Genomic DNA, 19,369 nt, shown 5'->3' on the forward strand with positions numbered 1-19,369 from the left:
CTGGGTTCAGCAGCTACAGTTCAGGGTTCAGGGCTATTCTCAAGTGGGCTGACATTCCTACCACCAGATTCTTAAACTATCTTTTTCTTTCTTTCTTTTTTAAATTTGCTTTTCTACACTGCTACTAATGTTGTAGGAGCTCTTTAACAGATTTTAAAATTTCTATAGATAAAGCAAAGAAAAAGTTAACATAAAAAAAAAATAAATAAATAAAATAAAATTTCTGGAATACCCTGTATCTTTTTTATGATATATTTCTTATGATAAAGAAAAATAAATAGATTTTTTTCTTAGGGATATGGAATGTTACATAGGATTATTTCTTGCAAAATTATGATTTCTACTAAACTAAAACATGTATCCTAAGCACACTCTTCACTTGAACTTAGATCTTAAAAGAACAATTCTTTTATTCTTTGTATTACTTTTAAGGCCTACAGATGGTCAGCTAGACTACTCCTCACCATCACCACTATTATTTATTTATTATACTTCAAAACTATGCTAGGGACTGAATAAGATACAAACAAAGACACAATCCCTGATCTCAGGTAAACAATTCAAATACAACCACATATGAGAAATTTCTTTCCTGTCCCGTTTTCCTTCTCTTAAGAAAAGGGGTTGGGGAGATCACAGAAACAACATTTTCAAAAGTAACTTGACATAACAAATGATCTTAATAATAAATAAGTTCTGAACCCCACAGAGACAGAGGACCAATCACAACCACAAGCTTGCCTTTTTGGTAACTGAACTTCTGAACAGGCTGGTAAACTTTAAGTTGTTCCACATAATTTGGAATTTGTGTTGGAACTTTTAGCAAACTATTCCTAAGTCCCAGATATTGTGCTAACATCTAGGAAGAGAACAATCTCCTAGTCTAATGGGGTTAGTCAATTAACAATCAATTACAATATGGTATGATTAATGTTATAATAGTATAATAGGGTGTTTGGGGAGAGACTTGGCAGTTAAAACTTGGGGAAAAATCAACTAGGCACAAGGTAGAAAATAACCCCAAACAAAAGAATCAGCATATATCAAGGTTTATGACAACCTGGCACTAATTTTTACTAATTTAAGTAAAAAACAAAGTAATTTAAGTTAAAAAAAAAGAAAAACCACAACTAATAGATCCGTAACCCTACAAATGCCATAATTCATAACCTTATATTAGGTCTTTGCATTTTGTGATTAAAAATGAATTGGCTTATATATAATATGTGAATATTTTGTTTCTAAATAACTAGTTAAAAGAGAGGGTTTCAAGCTGCAGCTTATTGTCTAGGATGCTTTTCAAACTACACATTCTAGGTCTTTTCAATAAATGAGCAGCCAATTTGAATAAAATTTCACAATTTTCTATTTTTAATACTGGATTTGAAACACTAAAGATATCAAAATGTTGGTATAAGAATTTTGATCCAATGAATAGAACTTATGGTTCTGGTGAAGATCGTCTGTAATAAATTTCCATATCTATTTTTCTGTTTTGATTCCTTACTATCATTATATTGTACATCACTGTTCTTTACGCCTCCGATCTTATCCAGTGTTTCACTAAGGGTGCAAATTAAATAAGAATAAGAATAAAAAGTTAATCTATAAAAATGGTTAAAATCACAATGGTAATCCAGAAGTGCTCAACTAAGTAATAAATTAACCAAGGGTCAAACCAGGAGTACTACCTGTGAGTTCCACTAGCCAACATACTAATTTTATATGCATTCAGGGGCTATCAATATTCCATGACAAAGGTGCAAATATTTAAATACTCGTTTTATTTACTAATCTAAAAAACAGAAACTGAAACAGATGCCATTATCATCATTAACGACCTGAATCCTCTGAAAAACCTGCCAGATGGGTGAGATGATATGGAAGCGACGCAAACCCGTGAGAGGACAGCCTTTAATTTGTACTTACTTGCTTCGGAAGGTTACCAAGTAGAACAGAAGGTTGTGACAGAGTTAATAAAGCAAAAGAAAAATTTGTTTAGTACTAGAAGGCACCCTAGAGATCACCTGGTCCAATCTCCTCCTTTTACAATTGTGGGAACTCCCAGAGAGGTTATTCGCCCTGGACCATACAGCCACTGTGGCAGTGCCAGGAGTAAGTTCCTAACTCTTGACTCTGCAGTCCAGTGTGCTTCCATTGCACTGAATCAGGTGCACGTCCCTTCAACTCCTCTGCACCTCAAAAACCACAGTTAGATATGCTGAAGAGATAAAGCTACGGTAGCAGTGAGTACATGTGAGTTGTGATGAGGAAGACAGAGAGGGAAAATCAGTGAAATGTTTGATAGATTGGCCAACTTTTATATCTTTGTTGCTTCCCAAATTCAGTCTGCAAGGTTGTCTTTGTGTAAAAGGTCATCTCCTTACTCCCAAAAAGGAAATTCTGGGAATGTCCCTACCAAAAGGGAAGTCGAGGCATGAAGTCAGTTACCTTTGTACTTCTGTTCCCTTGTAAATTTCCTTCAGTCATTGAAAAAGAGAAGTGACCATAACTGACTTAGAGCTTAACTGAATAAGATTTTGAGATCTACAGGTAAATCAAAGACTGTGCCTAGGAAAGCCATGCTTTAGCACGGTACTCTGAAGATTATTAAAGTTTACGAAAGTCAAGCACAAGATGCAGACTGAAAAACATGCTAACGTGCTAACACATGATTTTATTTCTCTAAAGGTTAACTAGATGCTTTTACCCAAAACATATACATCACTGTTCTCCCCAAAACAAATGATATAAAGTTACATATTTAATGAAAAAAATCAGCATCGGCAAGCAAGATCTTGCAAGAGTTGTTCCTTAAAAAGTTTATGCATAAAGTAAAGCAAAATATTTGTTGGTGTTGTCTTCTTGCCATGACAGGGGTGTTCAGACTTTTTTTTTAATGCAGAAGTCTTTGTTAAATTAAATCTTACTCAGAAATTTAATTTCTAAATAAGCTAAAAGTAAAGTTACCCTGCTTAGAAGAGGGGTGGTAGAAATCTGTTCTCTAGGCTTCCCCACACCCACCCAGAGGTACCCATATGAAACAGGGATAAATAAGACTGAGACTTACTAAATGGCTGTTTCTAATAAACGATAAGCCCCTCTATATCTAGCTTTCTTAGTTCTGAAATAGGGACCAATTTAAACTCTTGCAAATACTGCTAAAAAGCACTACTACACACCCAATGCCTTTGGTATCAGTGCCATTAAAAGAAGAAACAACGTGGTTATAAAATCTGAATTATTTTAATAACCTTACTTCAAATTTCTTGTTTTCTTACCTGCTTTAGGAAAAACATTTTGCTTATTTTAAAGAATTGGAGGGCTTCCTAGGTGGCGCAGTGCTTAGGAATCCGCCTGCCAATGCAGGGGACACAGTTCGATCCCTGCTCCAGGAAGATCCCACATGCCGCAGAGCAACTAAGCCTGTGCGCCACAACTATTGAGCCTGCGCTTTAGAGCCCGTGAGCCACAACTATTGAGCCCATGTGCTGCAACTACGGAAGCCCACGTGCCTAGAGCCCATGCTCCGCAACAAGAGAAGCCACTGCAATGAGGAGCCCGCGCACCACAACGAAGAGTAGCCCCCCACTCACCGCAACTAAAGAAAGCCCGCGCACAGCAAAAAAGACCCAACACAGCCAATTAAATAAATAAATTAAAAAAAAAAGAATTGGAAGATTTTATATTCAAATAAATATGGATCAGGAAATATAAGTACATGAACCAAGATATTAAAAAAAGATTACTCCACAGGCAAATATAACAATATATAATGAATACCTATTTCTATATAGGATATCTATATAGATATACATATATATCTAGATTCAAAACTCCTTCCTAGGCCGCCTTCTTTTCACAAAAAAAAAAAAAAAAAAAAAAGGTTATACTATCAAGGAAAGCCAAAAGCAGATAGGGAATACATAAGAATCTATAATAGCCAATATGTTATTTAATAAAATATTTTAAAATTTAAGTCATCAGCCACCAGGAGGATTAACAAAATGATGTATCAAAACAAGCACTGTATCATGATAAAATGCTAAAATTTGATATAATCTATACTGTATACAATCTATATGATACATTTTTTCAACCAAATACATATCTTCAGTTAGCACTCATCAGAAATAAGATGGTGGAGACTAGAAACATAAAGCTGTAACCTTAGCTGGCCCTTACATTCTGGAAGGGTATCTTTCCAGTTGGTGTCAGACAAACATTGAGAACAAAAGGATATCCAAAGGAATAAGCTGAATTCAGATTCTATCAAAGTATGCCCTAAGCCAAAGTTCTGGGAAAGTAAGATAGCTATTTCTTCCCAGTTTCTCAGCTAACACAGAATCTTAAGAACAAATGCAATATATCCAAACTTCAAACCAGTATAACATGGAAGGATTACACTTTCAATTCTCTGTGCAAAACACAACTTCAAAAGGAAAGAGAAAGGTCCTTTGGTCTAAGTAAAAGGCCTTAACTACAGACCTAGTGAATTTGCCACTCTTCATATACAATCATTTTTTACTGAAAGAAAAAAAAAATTAGTGTTTTTTCTTTTGCACAGAAAACTATAAAACTTTTATTAAAGTTTAAATGTTCCTGTCTCTTAACAGCCTAAAGGCACATTCAACATAAACTTGGTCATTCTTAATGTTTCTCTGCTACTTCATAATCTGGAATCCATTTTCTAAGAAAAATGTCTATTTCCATCTTTAGTTCAAGCATGGGCTTTGGACACACAGACAAGAGTCCCCATCTTAGATCCCACACAGCACGATCTTGGGCAAATTACTTATCCTCTCTGGGACTGAGTTGCCTTATCTGCAATATGGGTAAATAATATTTCTCTCATAAGATTGATATGAAGATTAAATAAAATAATAAATGGAATAGATACAGATAGAACACGTCTCTACAGCACCTGTCAATTAGAAAATGTTACTGATACTATTTGGGGATTATTAATTTAAATTCAACTTTGAATTATTTGCCAGCTTTCTCCTTCAAGATATGTATATTGTATCACCAACACAACTATTCACCCATCCATTCCTCACAATCAACTACTTATGCACGAACTCCCTTAATTCGACTTGAACAAAAGTTTCTTTGCCATACGTGGTTCAGAGTGAGTCCCTTAATTGTTCACTGAGTCTGACTAGTAGAAAAAGATGTGCCTTGACCACCCACTTTGTTGGATTTAATGTCTTGGGTGTGGGAGATTTCATTTTAAAGAAATCATTGCTTTCTCTTGAGTATTCGGTTTGGCATAAATCATGCATTTTCAAGCAAAAGTGTCTTCCAAAATTATTATGAGAATTATGACTCTTTATGTTTGTTGTTCAGCTGCCCACCTTAATTTTTGGTATTACTTTCTATTTAATGTCCACTTTTTAAATATTGACAAATTAAAAAAAAAACATTCACAGCATATAAGAGGAGTTTTAGTCATCTAAAATACAATGGAACTGGAACTACTTTAAATATTAGCTCTAATATTTACGATATCAGTGACAATTGTATTGAAAATTCCAAAGTATTGGAACCATCTAATCATTAAGACTTTTACTTCCCCTGCAGGTGTAAATACATGACTCTAATAAGCTTTCTCACTAAGAAAAAACATACTTATATTAAAATATTAAAAACTATTTAATGGGGTCCGTTTCCTTCCAAAAGTAAACTGAGGTTGTGTCTGAACCAGCTTGAGGCAAGGGAAGTTTCAAACATAACGTTTTTAAAACTAGCCATTATTTCCCCTGTTGAAAAAAAACTGCAATTTTATTTCCTAACAGCAAATGAAACTGTCAGGAAAATTTAGGTGTAATAAAATTGGGTGGTTAAACCAACATGCTGGATTTGAAATAAAACTGAATTAAAGGAATTAAAATTAATTCTTATGTCAGTCAACCCTTTAAAAATACTATTCAAAACTTACTGTTTTTACAAACACAACTTCCTTGTTCTTGATAAAGTACAAAGTTAACCATCTCCTTAATGACCACTGCAGTTGAAATTGTGCATCAAACAATATTTTGCATAAAAATGTGTTGCTTCTGGCAACTTTTCTGCTTAAATAAAAAGTTGTCAAGCAGGGTGACTTTAGTGGTACAGAGTTTTAAAATGGTGGATTCAGTCCAAGGTTAGCTAATAACGGCTGACATGCCCTGGAATCTTGAGGCCTAAATCAACATTGTTTTCACAGCTGTAATTAAGCCACCTAATCAGAAGCACATTTTGACGGGACAGTTTCTGGAAGCCAGACATTACAATTTCTTATGCCTGGAGCGCAGTGGCTCATGAGAGGTCCTCGTTTAATTTCAGGTTAAAAAGAAGGGGGTTGGGGGTAGTAAAATAAAAGGACTGTTTTTTTAAAGCAACATACAACTGTTGAAATGAAGCAGGCCTATGTGTTCATGCCTTGACCAGCCTTGCATCCCACCCTCCTCTGGCTCTCTGCTGAGTCCCCCAACTCTCAAGTGGCAGCTGCACACAGTGAGATGAAGGGTCTCTGCCAAGATCAACAGATGAGCTGGTCGAAACTGGCTCTCTGTGTGTTCTGATTGTAAATTGTGCTGGTGATGATTAGAGAACTCTAACACAGGATGTCGACTCTTAAAACTGTCCAGAGAAAATAATTTTTTTTTAAGTTCAGGAAAAAAATTTTTTTAACTTTTTTTGTGGCTTGGTGCATAGTGTTGTGTCTATAACTTTCACATGATTCAAATGAATTCACCCAAATTAAGCAACTCTGTTATTAAAAAAGAAAAAAAGAAGGCCATGGCTTGGCTCATAGCAAGGACCTTCATCTGGGGTTGTTTATGTAACAGTGCTGTAAAGTGTGGTTCTCCACCCGGACACCAGTCATGTGTTTCTACCACCTGCCAATTGAAGATATACCTAAAATGATGAAAATCTAGGATGTGATATTCACATCTTATCAAGTAACCATGTGGATGTCTTTAAAACAGCTAAATTGCCAGCTGAAGTTGTTTTTTGCAGTGTGGTTGCATTCTGTAACATTTAAACTTTCAACCCCAGAGGCCATTGTAAAACTATCAATATGAAGGCACTAGTCGTTGGAGTCTGATTACACTTAGTTCTGCATTTTAATTGCATATGGATTCTATTAACTAAACCTTTTGCCTTATAGGCAACATTTTAATCAAATTACTATAATTTTCAAATATGTTACAATAGTTTGACCAGTTAAAAGTTCACATTCCTAACATATTAAATATCAAAAAAACTTTGCATAAAAAAAGGAAATACTCCTTACAAATACACAAATACATTTTCAGATTACTTTGGGGACTTTCTGGCTACCTGGTTACAAGTTATAGTGTGAGATTTATGTAACTGGTATACATCTGTAACTGGGTTATTGGTGTTGAATATAACCAAATTCAAAATATAATTATGTTATTGTAAGTTTGAAACATGCACTTTATTGTTGTAAATTAAAGCAAGAACAAAAAAAGGATGGTTAGAATCTACGTACTAAAAAGTATTTGTAACTTCAGTGAAAGAATTTTTGAGCTGAGAGGGAATTTAGATTTCATCTAGTTGAAAGCCTTCATTTTACAGCCAGGAAAAACCAAGACCAAGAAGCTTGTGTGATTTATTTCCCAAAGCTTTGTGTTGAGTTGATAACAGAGGTTGTTCTAGAATCCAAGTTTCCTCTGACTCTCTGACATGCTAACTTTCCAGGACAGTACACAGCCATTCTGTGTAAGCAACAAACTAGCTGCCTATTCTATACCTCCCAAGAACTAAAAGAAACATTTTGTCATGTGGCAAAACACACTCACCGTAAAATGTACCATTTTAACAATTTTAAAGTGTATAGTTCAGTGACATCAAGTACATTCACAATGTTGTGCAACCATCATCACCATCTTAGCTCTAGAACTTTTCCATCACCCCAAAAGTAAATTCTGTACCCATTAAACAGTCATTCTCCATTTCCACGTCCCCGTCAACCACTTATCTGCTTTCTGTCTCTATGGAGACAGAATATGCCTATTCTGGACATTTTATGTAAATGGAATCATACAATTTGTGGCATTTTGTGTCTGGCTTCTTTTATTTAGCAAAATGTTTTCAAAGTACATCCATGTTGTAACATGTATCAGTACTTCATTCCTTTTTGTGGTTGAATAATATTCCATTGTCTGGATATAACACATTTGTTTATCCACTCATCAACTGATGGGCTCTTGGGTTGTTTTCATCTTTTGGCTATTTTGAATAGTGCTGCTATGAACATTTGCTATTTTCTTTTATTTAAAAAAATGCTGTTTCAGGGCATTCCTCGTAGGTATAAAGTGGTATCTCATTGTGATTTTGCTTTCTATTTTCCTACTGACTAATGATGTTGAGCATCTTTACATGTGTTTGTTGGTCATTTGTATATCTTCTTTGGAGAAGTGTCTATTCAAGTCCTTTGCCCATTTTTAAAATTAGGTTGTTTGTCTTTTTGTTGCTGAGTTGTAAGAGTTCTTTACATATTAGACCCTAATCAACTATGTGAATTATGAATATTTTCTTCTATTCTGGGATGTGTTTTTAATGCACAGAAGTTTTTAATTTTGATGAGTTCTATTATTTTGTTATTTTGTTATTTATGCTTTTAGTGTCGAACCTAAGAATCCATTGTCAAATCCAAGCTCATAAAGATTCATATCTAAGCTTTTTACTACGAATATTAGGTCTTATATTTAGAACTTTGATCCATTTTGAGTTAATTTTTGTATATGGGGTGAAGTAAGAGTTCAAGGAAATACAATTTTGAAAATAAGCTTTTTGATGATTTATGTAAATCAGACTTCTATTTCTGAAATAAATCTCACATACTCTTTTTGCTAGGCCCAGGCACAGCTAATTTTAATTTGATATATCATTGTTATCATCAAACATTTACTGAGTATCTACTATGTGAGTAAAAGGCATTACACTTATCATTTTATGTCTATGTAATAAAGACATATAGTCAGGGGCCCCCAAAATCTGACAAGCTTAAAATTATTTAAGTAGTATGCTGAGAAGAATGTTATTCTTTGTCAGAAATAATTTTCAGTTTGGGGTTTTTTGGTTTTTTTAGGAAGAGTAGTAAAGAGAAGAAATATGCAATTTGTATTACTTGAAAGTATTTACCTTAAATTTTATATTGGTATAATATTATATAAACTATTCTATTCATTCTCATTAAGTGTTTGTTAGAGAAATACATAAAATACAGTTGGATGGGAATTAAGAAAATTTTGTGTGGGAAAAACTGAGGTGGAACTTACAGTTTGTGCAAAGTAAAAGTGCCATAACAAGTGCATACTGAAAAGTAGCACTGAGGGAGTGCCCTTCCAGTTAATTTCAATTCAAATAAGCCAGCATTTACTGAGGTGAGACCATTATAATGAATTATAAAAAATATCCCCTCACAGACACAGTATGGTAATCCATGCACAACTACTGATTATATATGTCAGACTACTATATAGTTCTCAGACAGGTAAATTCAGTGATGAAGAAACATAACAAAGGGAATCCTGACTTCTGCCAACTGAAAGATGAACTAAAAAACCAGATGGAGTCTGAATATGCCTGAAAGCCCAATGATAAAGAATTTTTGCGTTCATGAAGAAAGCGTAGAGCCAAAATATGTTTTGGGTCAAGCTATGGTCTGACTTTATCTGTGCGTTGGAAAGATAACTGGCACTAATGTTGCAGACAAGATGGAAGGGGAAAATCTACATATGGGGAAATGCATTGAAAGACCATTGCAATAACCTAGGGAAAACGTAATGTGAACACAAAGGTAGAAAGGAGAGACTGGGTCTAGGAGATCCGTGATGGCATAAACTGTAAGACTTAGCAACTGATTAAATACTGGTGGTGCAGGGAAAGTACACAGAACAAATGTTAAGGGTGTTACCTTGGGCGGCGAGGTGAATAGCTATGTCAGACAGGGAACATAGGAAAGGAGAGTTTGGGAAAATGGGAAGTGGTTGAGTTAGATAACATGGTCAGTTTGGGACCTCAGTGAGTTTGGGGTTTTTGCAGAAAATCAGAGTGGAGATTGAAAATCTAGCAGGTAACTGAAGCCCTCAAAGAACTTAATTTAGTAAAAAAGATAAAATAGTAGAAGAGATACTCAGAGCATACTTAGTTGCACCACTCTGAATGACTGGTAGGAGTATTTAGAGCATTACGCTGCCAAACTGCCATCTCTATTCTCTACAACTTAACTGCTAATTGATTACAATGATCAGAGTTGGAGCCGCCATCTTGGATTGAGGTGTTGGGTGCAACCGAAACGTATCTCCCTAGGAACTCTGGTCTGAAGTGCCAGGTGCAAGGTCCCCATGAGCAGGTGAAACCAGACTCATCACAAAGGAAGAGAAAAAAAAAGATCTGAAGATGGCAGTGAAGTAGAAGGAGGTGGAATGCATCGCTCTCCACAGACACATCAGGAATACATAAAAAGATGCAATAATTACCGCAAAAAACCAGCTGAACACCAGCAGAGGACCTTGGACACTAGAAAGGACTGCAAAGATCCCTATATAACTGGGACAAGAGACCTCTGGAGTCTGGATTCCTCAACCAGAAGTCAAGCTGGAGGCTCTGGGGAGGGAGCACCGAGTTCAGGACGCTAGACCACTAGAGAGTCCTCAGCCACAGGGAAGATTAACCACAGAGAAGATTAACCACAGAGAATTCTCATGCAGGCCTCTATCAGAGTCTAAGACCCGGCTTCGCCCGACTGCCTGCAACGGCCAGTGCTGGATACCTCACACCAAACTACAAGCAAGAGAGGAACACAAACCCACCCATCAGCACACAAACTACCTAAAGCCATATTAAGCTCACAGATACCCTAAAACATACCACCTGACACGGCCCTGCTCATCAGAGGGAAAAGACTCAGATCCACACACTGGAAAGCAGTCACCAGATGCTCCCACCAGAAAGCCTACTCAAGACACTGGACCAACCCCACCACAGCGGGCAGAGAGCAGAAACGAGAGGAGTTATTACTAGGCAGCACAGGGAAAGGAGACAACAAATCCTATAAATTAGACAAAATGAGAAAACAAAGAAACACCTTGCAGGCAAAGGGAACAAGACAAAACCTCACAAGACCAACTAAATGAAGAGGAAATAGGAAAACTGCCTGAAAAAGAATTCAGAGTAATGATAGTAAAAATGATCCCAAAATCTCGAAAACAAAATAGAGAAAAAGAGTTGGAAATTTTCATTCTTGCTACTCCTTGCTCCACCCTCATAATATTTCATCACTGAAGAATAGAATTATATAAATATATTTATTACATATAAACATATTTTATATTTATTTGTATATATAAAATATATCTAATATTAAATGTTTATAAAATATTATATTGATGTATTTATATAAACTATGTGTATATACTTAAATATATACATATAAAATTCATAATATCTTACCCCTACAGTCACTATACCTATATCATTCATCATAAAAGTAGCTCCTCCTAAACTGCATCATACAAAAACTAAAAGGCTAGAGAGGAGGTGAGGCCAGAGGACTATACATTATTATTACCTCTAGGCCCCTATTTACTGTACAAAAAAAGCTTGAGTTTCTGGACTATGAAAAACCTTTAAAAGTTTGGAAATTTATGTCAAGGATCAAGGAAAATGTCTGCATGTTGATTGGGCTGTCCCACCTTTTGATGCTTTTGTTCCCCTTATTTAACTCTGTTAGTATCCAAAGGCCAGAGCTGGAGCTCATGATAAAAATGTGGAAGAATTTAATGAGCATCTAAGTAAGCAATATTTAGCAAAAGGGTAAAACAAGTGCTGTTATGACATAAAGTGTCAATGAATTCTGAACATTAAATGGGAAAAAATTAAATTTGCAGTTGGGAAGAGTAAATACATAAAGCAAAGTGGGTAGATGTTTCCCAGTGCAGTTAATGGAGACATGTGAGTTGGAGGACCTCTCAGAAAGCTGAGTCACAGCCATAGTGCTCCTCCACAAGTCTCCATCATTTCTCACCATTCTCCACCTGATTCACGCTGCTCTAGTCATACAGACATCTTTCCATCCCTTCAGCATTCTGTGTTTTCTCTTGTCAATTACTCCTCAACTTTCATTAGCTCAACTAATATCTCAATTCCTCAACTAGATCACCGGAAGCCAAGGTCAGATCCCCAGTTAAGTGCTCTCACAGCACTCTGTGATTCCACTTTAATGTCATTCTTTTGATCATCTGTGTAATAGTTGTAGTCTCTACTATACTTGAAAGGTCTTGATGGCAGAGATTTATTTTAAGCCACATTGCAGTCTCATAGGAAAGCACCAGACAAGAAACCAGAGGTTCTAATCTGATTGGGTTCTAATCTAAAACCTGGCAGTAAGACTCAAGAATCTATACTTTATACCACTGAACTGCACTGTACAGCTTGTCTCAACAAATTAAGGCTTGGTTTATGGCTCATTTTTTAAAATTATTTTTCTTGAAGGATTGAAAACCTCAATAATAAACATCAGGAATCAACTGAGATAAAGTATATGAAAGTTTATGAAAACAACTTATCTAGAGCAAGGTACTTAAATTCTGTCAGTTTCTTTACCCACACAATACTAATACTAATGAACAATACTTCCTCTCTCAAGAAGATGTAATAAGAATAAATGTGACAAAATTTTATTTGAGAACTTAAGATAAAGGGGATTCTTTTTTTTATCTTAATGGATAAAAAACATTAACCAAAATATCTAAATATTTCTGCTTTATTAACAACATAACACCACTTGACAAATATCAAATCTGACATAATCTGAAAAATGATGTAAAGATCTCTCCCCTGCAATATACTAAATGGAATGCTCCTCTTCTTATTATTTTCTTACAAATAAATTACTGTAGAATTAAAAACATACTGCTTAAACATACAATGGAAGTGAGACAAATCAATACTGTAGCTTGAAGCACCATAACTTACAGCAAAGTATTTGGGTTTGGCATTCTATGTTTCACAGATTGAAATATCATGTGTTTCTCCACAGTTGTGGGTGTGCTGGTCTCCAAACATCCGCAAGTAATTGGTTGTGACTGCTGTACTGAACTCTACTGGGCTGTATAGGATTCAAAAGCTCTTTACTCAAAGTTCCTTCTGATTACTATTACTCAAGATAAAAGCTCTAGAACAGCCCTAAGTTAATGGGTCAAAGACCAACATGCTGAAAATGTTAAAGTTCTGGCAAGTGTACAATTGATGAGAACTCTTAGATGAACTCCAGCATCACTGCTACATGCTGCTGAACAAAAAAATGAAAATGTCACCTAAAGAGGGATAAAACTTTTAAAGATAACTATTCATGTCTGCAATACAATCCATCTCTTTCTATGCATTACAACACCATGATATATTAAGTTTTTTCTTAATTAATAATGCATATTTATTTTTTATTCTTACCTAGCAAAATGGTGGAAAATTTAGAAATGAGTACATACTGACTGTCCTCAGTTAAGTAACTGACAACAGCAACTAACATTAATACTGTATTTAGTATGTGCTAAAAGCACTGATTTAAGTGTTGTTTTAGTTCTTTTGCCTACTCATAAAAAGATTTCCTCATGTTTACATACAACTTAAAGCTACAAATATAGCTTAACTGAATGAAATATATGTAACTATCAGAAAAATCTGTATGTGTAGGGAAGTGAGCCAGTGTTTACTAAGGATCTACCAATAAGCCAGACACTGTGTCTTTGTTTAATCCTCACAACACTCCTACAATGTAGGCAATTTCACCTACATGTTACAAATACTGAAACTGATGCTTAGAGTATTGCTGTGGGTAAGACATAACCATGCCAGAAATCACTTCCTGGTCTGCCTGACTGTCAGGCCATATATGAGGGGAAGGAGGTGATGGTAAGTGGAGCAGGTATTGGAGGAGAGAGCTAGTTCATTGGAGGACCCAGTAACAAGAGTTTTGAGAATGGCCCACATTAACAGATACAGAGACCAAATAAGAATATCAAGAGCAAAACAATCAGAGGCAGCATCAAATTAGGTTATAAAGTAAGAAGTAGGGATTGGATGCTGCAAGAATGGATTGAAAATTTATGAAGGTAGGGTTTGGCGAGACTGTTGCAAGTAGTCTTGGGCTCCAGTGGGTACAGGCTGTTAGGGTGAGTTGGATGTCTTTAATTGAGAGGGGGAATGGAACTAAAGTAACAATACATTTCTATTACACACACAAAAAAACTCATTATATAATTTAATTCATTAAATATATGTACTACCCATAAGGCCTATTCCTCAAATCAAAATAAAGCAAAGATTTTTGACTGCTCTTTCCCCTTAACAAGGTGTCAAATTGCTAGACATTCTTCAAAGGCTCCTACAAATATTTCACCTTCTCAGTACCTTCTTCTGACAATGTTAGGCAGCATGAACTTCTCCCCCATCTATGTTACCACAGACTTTATATATGCCTATTTTTAGTACTGATATTTGCTTATGTGACCATTTCCCTTGCTAGAAGAGGAATCCACAAAAGCAGATATCATGTCTTCACCTTCATCTCCATAAGACAACTAAAATGGCAGACAAAAATCCAAAAACATCAATAATTATATTAAATATAAGTGATCTGATAACCCCAATTAAAAGCCAGAGATTGTCAAATGGATAAATGCAACAAAACCAACTATATCTTTCTATAAGAGACCCACTGTGAATATAAAACATAGGTTAAAAGAAAAGAATGGAAAAAGATATATCATGCAAACAGTAGTCAAAGAAAGCTGGAGTTCAAAAAAAAAGCTGGAGTATGAAAAGGTAATAATTGAAATTATAAAAATGGACAGTATAGTGAACAGGGTCAAAACCAGACCGTTGGATGCCTATTTTAAGAAAATATTGAAACATGTTTAAGTCATTCCCATCTTATAACAGAACTCCCTGAATCCTCTGAACACTCCACTCCTATTTTTCACTCTTGATAGCTAAATCTTTGCAATAGATGTCTAAATTCTTTTTTTTTGGTCAACTTCCACTAATTTCTCCACCTCTTTCTGAAAAAGCTTTTGTTAAGGTTACCAAGGGCCTCCAGGTACTAACTCCAAAGGCCATTTTCAGTCCTCATTTCACTTGCTTTTCAGCAGCATATGACACTATTGACACGTCACACTTCTTGAAATTCTCTCTTCTCATGGCATCACACTTCCTCTTTCCTCTTTGCCTGTTCCTTCACAGCTTCCTTTGCAACCTTTTCCTCTTCTACCCAGGCATTATATGTTGGAGTTTTTCAAGCTTCATTCTTAGGCCTTTTTCTCTCCTTACCGTCCCTATGTAGTCTCTTGCTAACAGCTTCAAGTCCTACCTGTGTAACAGTGTCTTGAAATTTTTATCTCCAGCTTGGCATCTTGCTTGAATTCTATATTAAGCAGCTTTTTTGACACCTCTAGTTGGATGTCTCAATGGCACCTCAAACTAACACACTCGAAATTAAACTCACCATATCCTGCCTGTTCCATTGTTTCTCTCTCAGTAAATGAAATCATTGATTCATTTCCAAAAGCAAAAAAACCTAGGAATTGTTTGACACACCCCATCTCTGGTTCTTCACATTCAATTGTTTCTTCACACTACAGCCAAAGTTTTTCAATGACTCTTTCTTTGCTCCTAAAACAAAGATAACAAAGTCTGATCTCTGCCCTTTTCTCCAGATCATTCTTATCTCCAACTACTCTTGCCTTTGCTCTCTTTATTCCAGCCATACTAGTCTTTCTCAATTTCTTCAATTTCTTCCTCATACCACAGAGCCTGTGTAGATGTCTGCGCTCCTTTCTTCCTGACCTGGAACACTACACTCTTTCACCCTGGATACCTCATACCCAGTCTCCAGATACTAGCTTAAGCATCACTGACCCAGAAAAGGCATTACTGATACCTTAGTCTAAGGCAGGCTCATTTGTTTAAAAAAAACCTCTTATACACTTAAGTTCTTTTCTTTCTGTGAACTTATCCTGGTTAGTAATTACACATTAATTACATGAAAAATATTTACTTCCACTCTTAGATTTTAAGTTCACGAGAGCAAAGACTGTCTGTTTTGGTTCACATGACATCCCCAGGACCAAAACTAAGCCTACTACAGATCAGATGCTGAATAAACATTAAACTAATGGGTGGAGAAAAGAATTAATAAACAATAATACAAAGAAGGCAGAGCTTAAGTGAGTAGAGGCCAGAGAGCCAATGAAGAAAGGTCAATAATAAGAGAAACAAAGGAGATGAGTATTTAAAGACGAAAGTAGTTGAAGCCTCATATGTCCGAGAAAGTTGAAAGGAGATGAGAAGGAACCAACGGATAAGCAGAGCGAACAGACAATTATTGGTGACCTTTAAGAAAACAGTATCAGTAGAATGAGCACACAGAAGAAGAAAGTATAGACTGCTTTTCAAGAATGTGTCAATGAAAAGAGAGGAAGATGGGCTGCAGAAACGGCAGAGAGCTCAGCCACAGGAACATACAGATGGTGGTCACAGAGCAGGAGTTACATGCTCAAGGTTACAGTAGGAAGCAGAACAAAATAACATGGTTTGAAGCTGAAGATGTTATACAGTAAATAATCTTTTCTTGTGGTGCAATACAATTACTTTCTATGAATATAATGGTAATAAAAGTAACAGCTAACTTTTTTTGGATTATTCACTAAGTGATAGGCAAAGTGCATAGTACTTTCAGACTTCTCACTAGACCTCCTAACATCTCTAATAGGGAATAGTATCATTATCCTCATTTTATAGATGAAAACCTGAGAATCAAGCCACCTAATTAGCAACTGACAGAAGTTGAATTGGAATCCAGATATATCTGACGTATATGGCAAGTCAGATATACTATTAATTGGTTAACCCGATATCTATTCATTCCTCATTCCCTTGTCCCTTGACTCATTATAGCTCAGGGTGGCCACATGACCCATTTCCAACTGATGGAATATAAGTAGAAATATGTTTGGAACTTCCTTGGAAGGCTTTTTCTTTTTTTAAATATATAAACATTTAGATACACATATTTACCATCTGTTATCTATTAAATTTATATTAAAATTTCTAAATATTTAAATAATAAATATATGATACAAATATTTCAATATTTTTTAAATGGGAAGACTTCCAATGCTTTATTATATACATAAAACAGATATTGCTGGGCCATCCCATTCCTCTGACTTGAATGTGATTCCAAATCCTAGAGCTGGCTTCCATCTTATGACAATCAGGGAGTGGCAGAGAAATTACAGAGAAGCTGAACCACTACACTAATGACAATGGCCACCCACTTCTAGACTTCTCGCTGTGTGAGGAAAAAAAATGGTCTTAAACACATTAGTCAGGTTTTCTGTTATTTACACTTGACTGTACTTCTAATGGATGTAATTCCAAAGCCCATGCTCTTATCTACCAAACTATATCTCCTCTTATCTATGAAATTAAAAGATTAACCTCCCTCAGAGAGTTCTTAAGGAGTTCAAGTTAGAAAACGCACATACAAATGTCTTAAAAAATAGAAATTAGTATACAAATTTATTATTATTTTCAAAACAGTAATTCTCAACTGAGGGAAAAGACAGAAGAGCATATATGCCATAGAAACACAGCATTAGGCAGCAGTGTCCTAGAAGGACACATTAGAATCTCGTGGGGAAAATTTTCACATTACACATGTTCCCTTTTGAGAATCACTGCCAGAGAGAACCTCCTCTTACAAATAAGATGATGAGCATATCCTGTAAATCTGTTCAGAAGGTTGAGAAGTGGAGCTTTATTATGATAGTGAGGTATATTAAGCACACCTCCATTAAGACATCAATAGCTTAATAATTGGTAAAAAAATTTTTGAACCCATGGGGAAACAATCTCACTTTACCAAACTTTCTCAAAACATAAGTAGTTATTTCTATATGAATAACAGTAATAAACAATCAATAATGGTATGACCCAACAAAGCTGACATAGTATAAATGTAACATTAACCAATGGGATCAGAGAGTTAGCAGGAAGAAATGTAAATATATTTCAGAGAAAGGCTAGAATGAATTCCAAATACTTACTCAAATCTTTATAAAGATTTCCTCTTCATGTTAATTTCTCTTATTTGAGATCAAATTTACTACTCGCTCACTAAGAAATTAACAAAGTAATTTTAAAACCTGAACTCAACTGAATTCACATCTCAGGTCCCAAATAACTAGTTTGTTCATTTATTAGATTAAGTACTAGTATTTTTCATTCAATAACTGTTTGTTGAGCACCCACTGTGGGCCAGACTCTTCCTGGCACTAGAGTGCCTTTACAGCTGTGAAGAAAATACCCAAAAATTGCTTGTCTTTATGGAACTTATAGTTTATGAGGGTAAGGAGCAAACAGACAATAAGCAAATAAATAAAATATAATATATGTAAGTTGATAAGTGCTATAGTGAAAAAAAATACAGCAAGGAAGGTAGAAGGTAGATAGGCAACATGGGGTGAGAATGAGACAGAGTTTGTGGGATGGAGGAGGGTTAGTGGTTACAGTTTTAAATACCATGGTCATAAAGCTTTCATTGGGATGCTGACACTTGACCTATGACCTGAAGGAGCTGAAGAACCAAACCACAGCTATGCATCTATTTGTTTTAATGCTAACTCTTTTTCTGTTGAATATATTGTTTGAAATTGGGCAACAGCTGAATGGCAAAGTGATACTGTTTTTTCTTACAAGTCACTGGATCCATTCTAATCAAACCGAAAAAGGAAAAAAGACTTTCCAATTATGGTAACCCTCTGAAGCTCACTGTTGACATATCTGGCTTTTGAGGAAAAAGTTAAAATGTGTATTTTATTCCCTTATGCCACAAATATATTCATTTTTTGATACTCCCCAAACACATATTTCAAATGTAGAAAATTTTGTTTAGTCTTAGATGAGCCCAAATTTCATCATGGGCTAAAATTTTAAGACATAAAATGACTGCTGAAACTGAATTTTAATCATATAGATGAATCACAACATGCATCTTTAGCTAGGCATGTATTATGGATAAGTCTAGCTTTCTACAGAGAATAATCACATGTTCTAATTACCATTTTGGTTATACGCATAATTAATAATATTCTGTCTTAATGGGACACACTGAATCTTCAGACAGTTGCAAGCTTTAACTATGCATACTGCCAAATCCAACTGTCAGCTGCACTGCCAAACACAAAGGAATCTTGATGTAGTGTTTTAGCATGGATAACAATATGCATATCTTTATACATGATACAATGGAAAAATTAATTGCTTTTCTTCCTTCAAAATTTTCTCC

At 35.4% G+C, this 19,369-nt stretch overlaps 1 protein-coding gene across 1 annotated transcript in view; it reads right to left on the minus strand.

The window, feature by feature from the left end:
• Positions 1-19,369, minus strand: part of CCDC171 (coiled-coil domain containing 171) — a 317,707-nt gene that overhangs the window by 20,888 nt on the left and 277,450 nt on the right. The gene's annotated exons all lie outside the window — the stretch shown is intronic.

Source organism: Hippopotamus amphibius, chromosome 2 (assembly GCF_030028045.1).
Source record: "Hippopotamus amphibius kiboko isolate mHipAmp2 chromosome 2, mHipAmp2.hap2, whole genome shotgun sequence".
Classification (NCBI taxonomy): Eukaryota; Metazoa; Chordata; class Mammalia; order Artiodactyla; family Hippopotamidae; genus Hippopotamus; species Hippopotamus amphibius.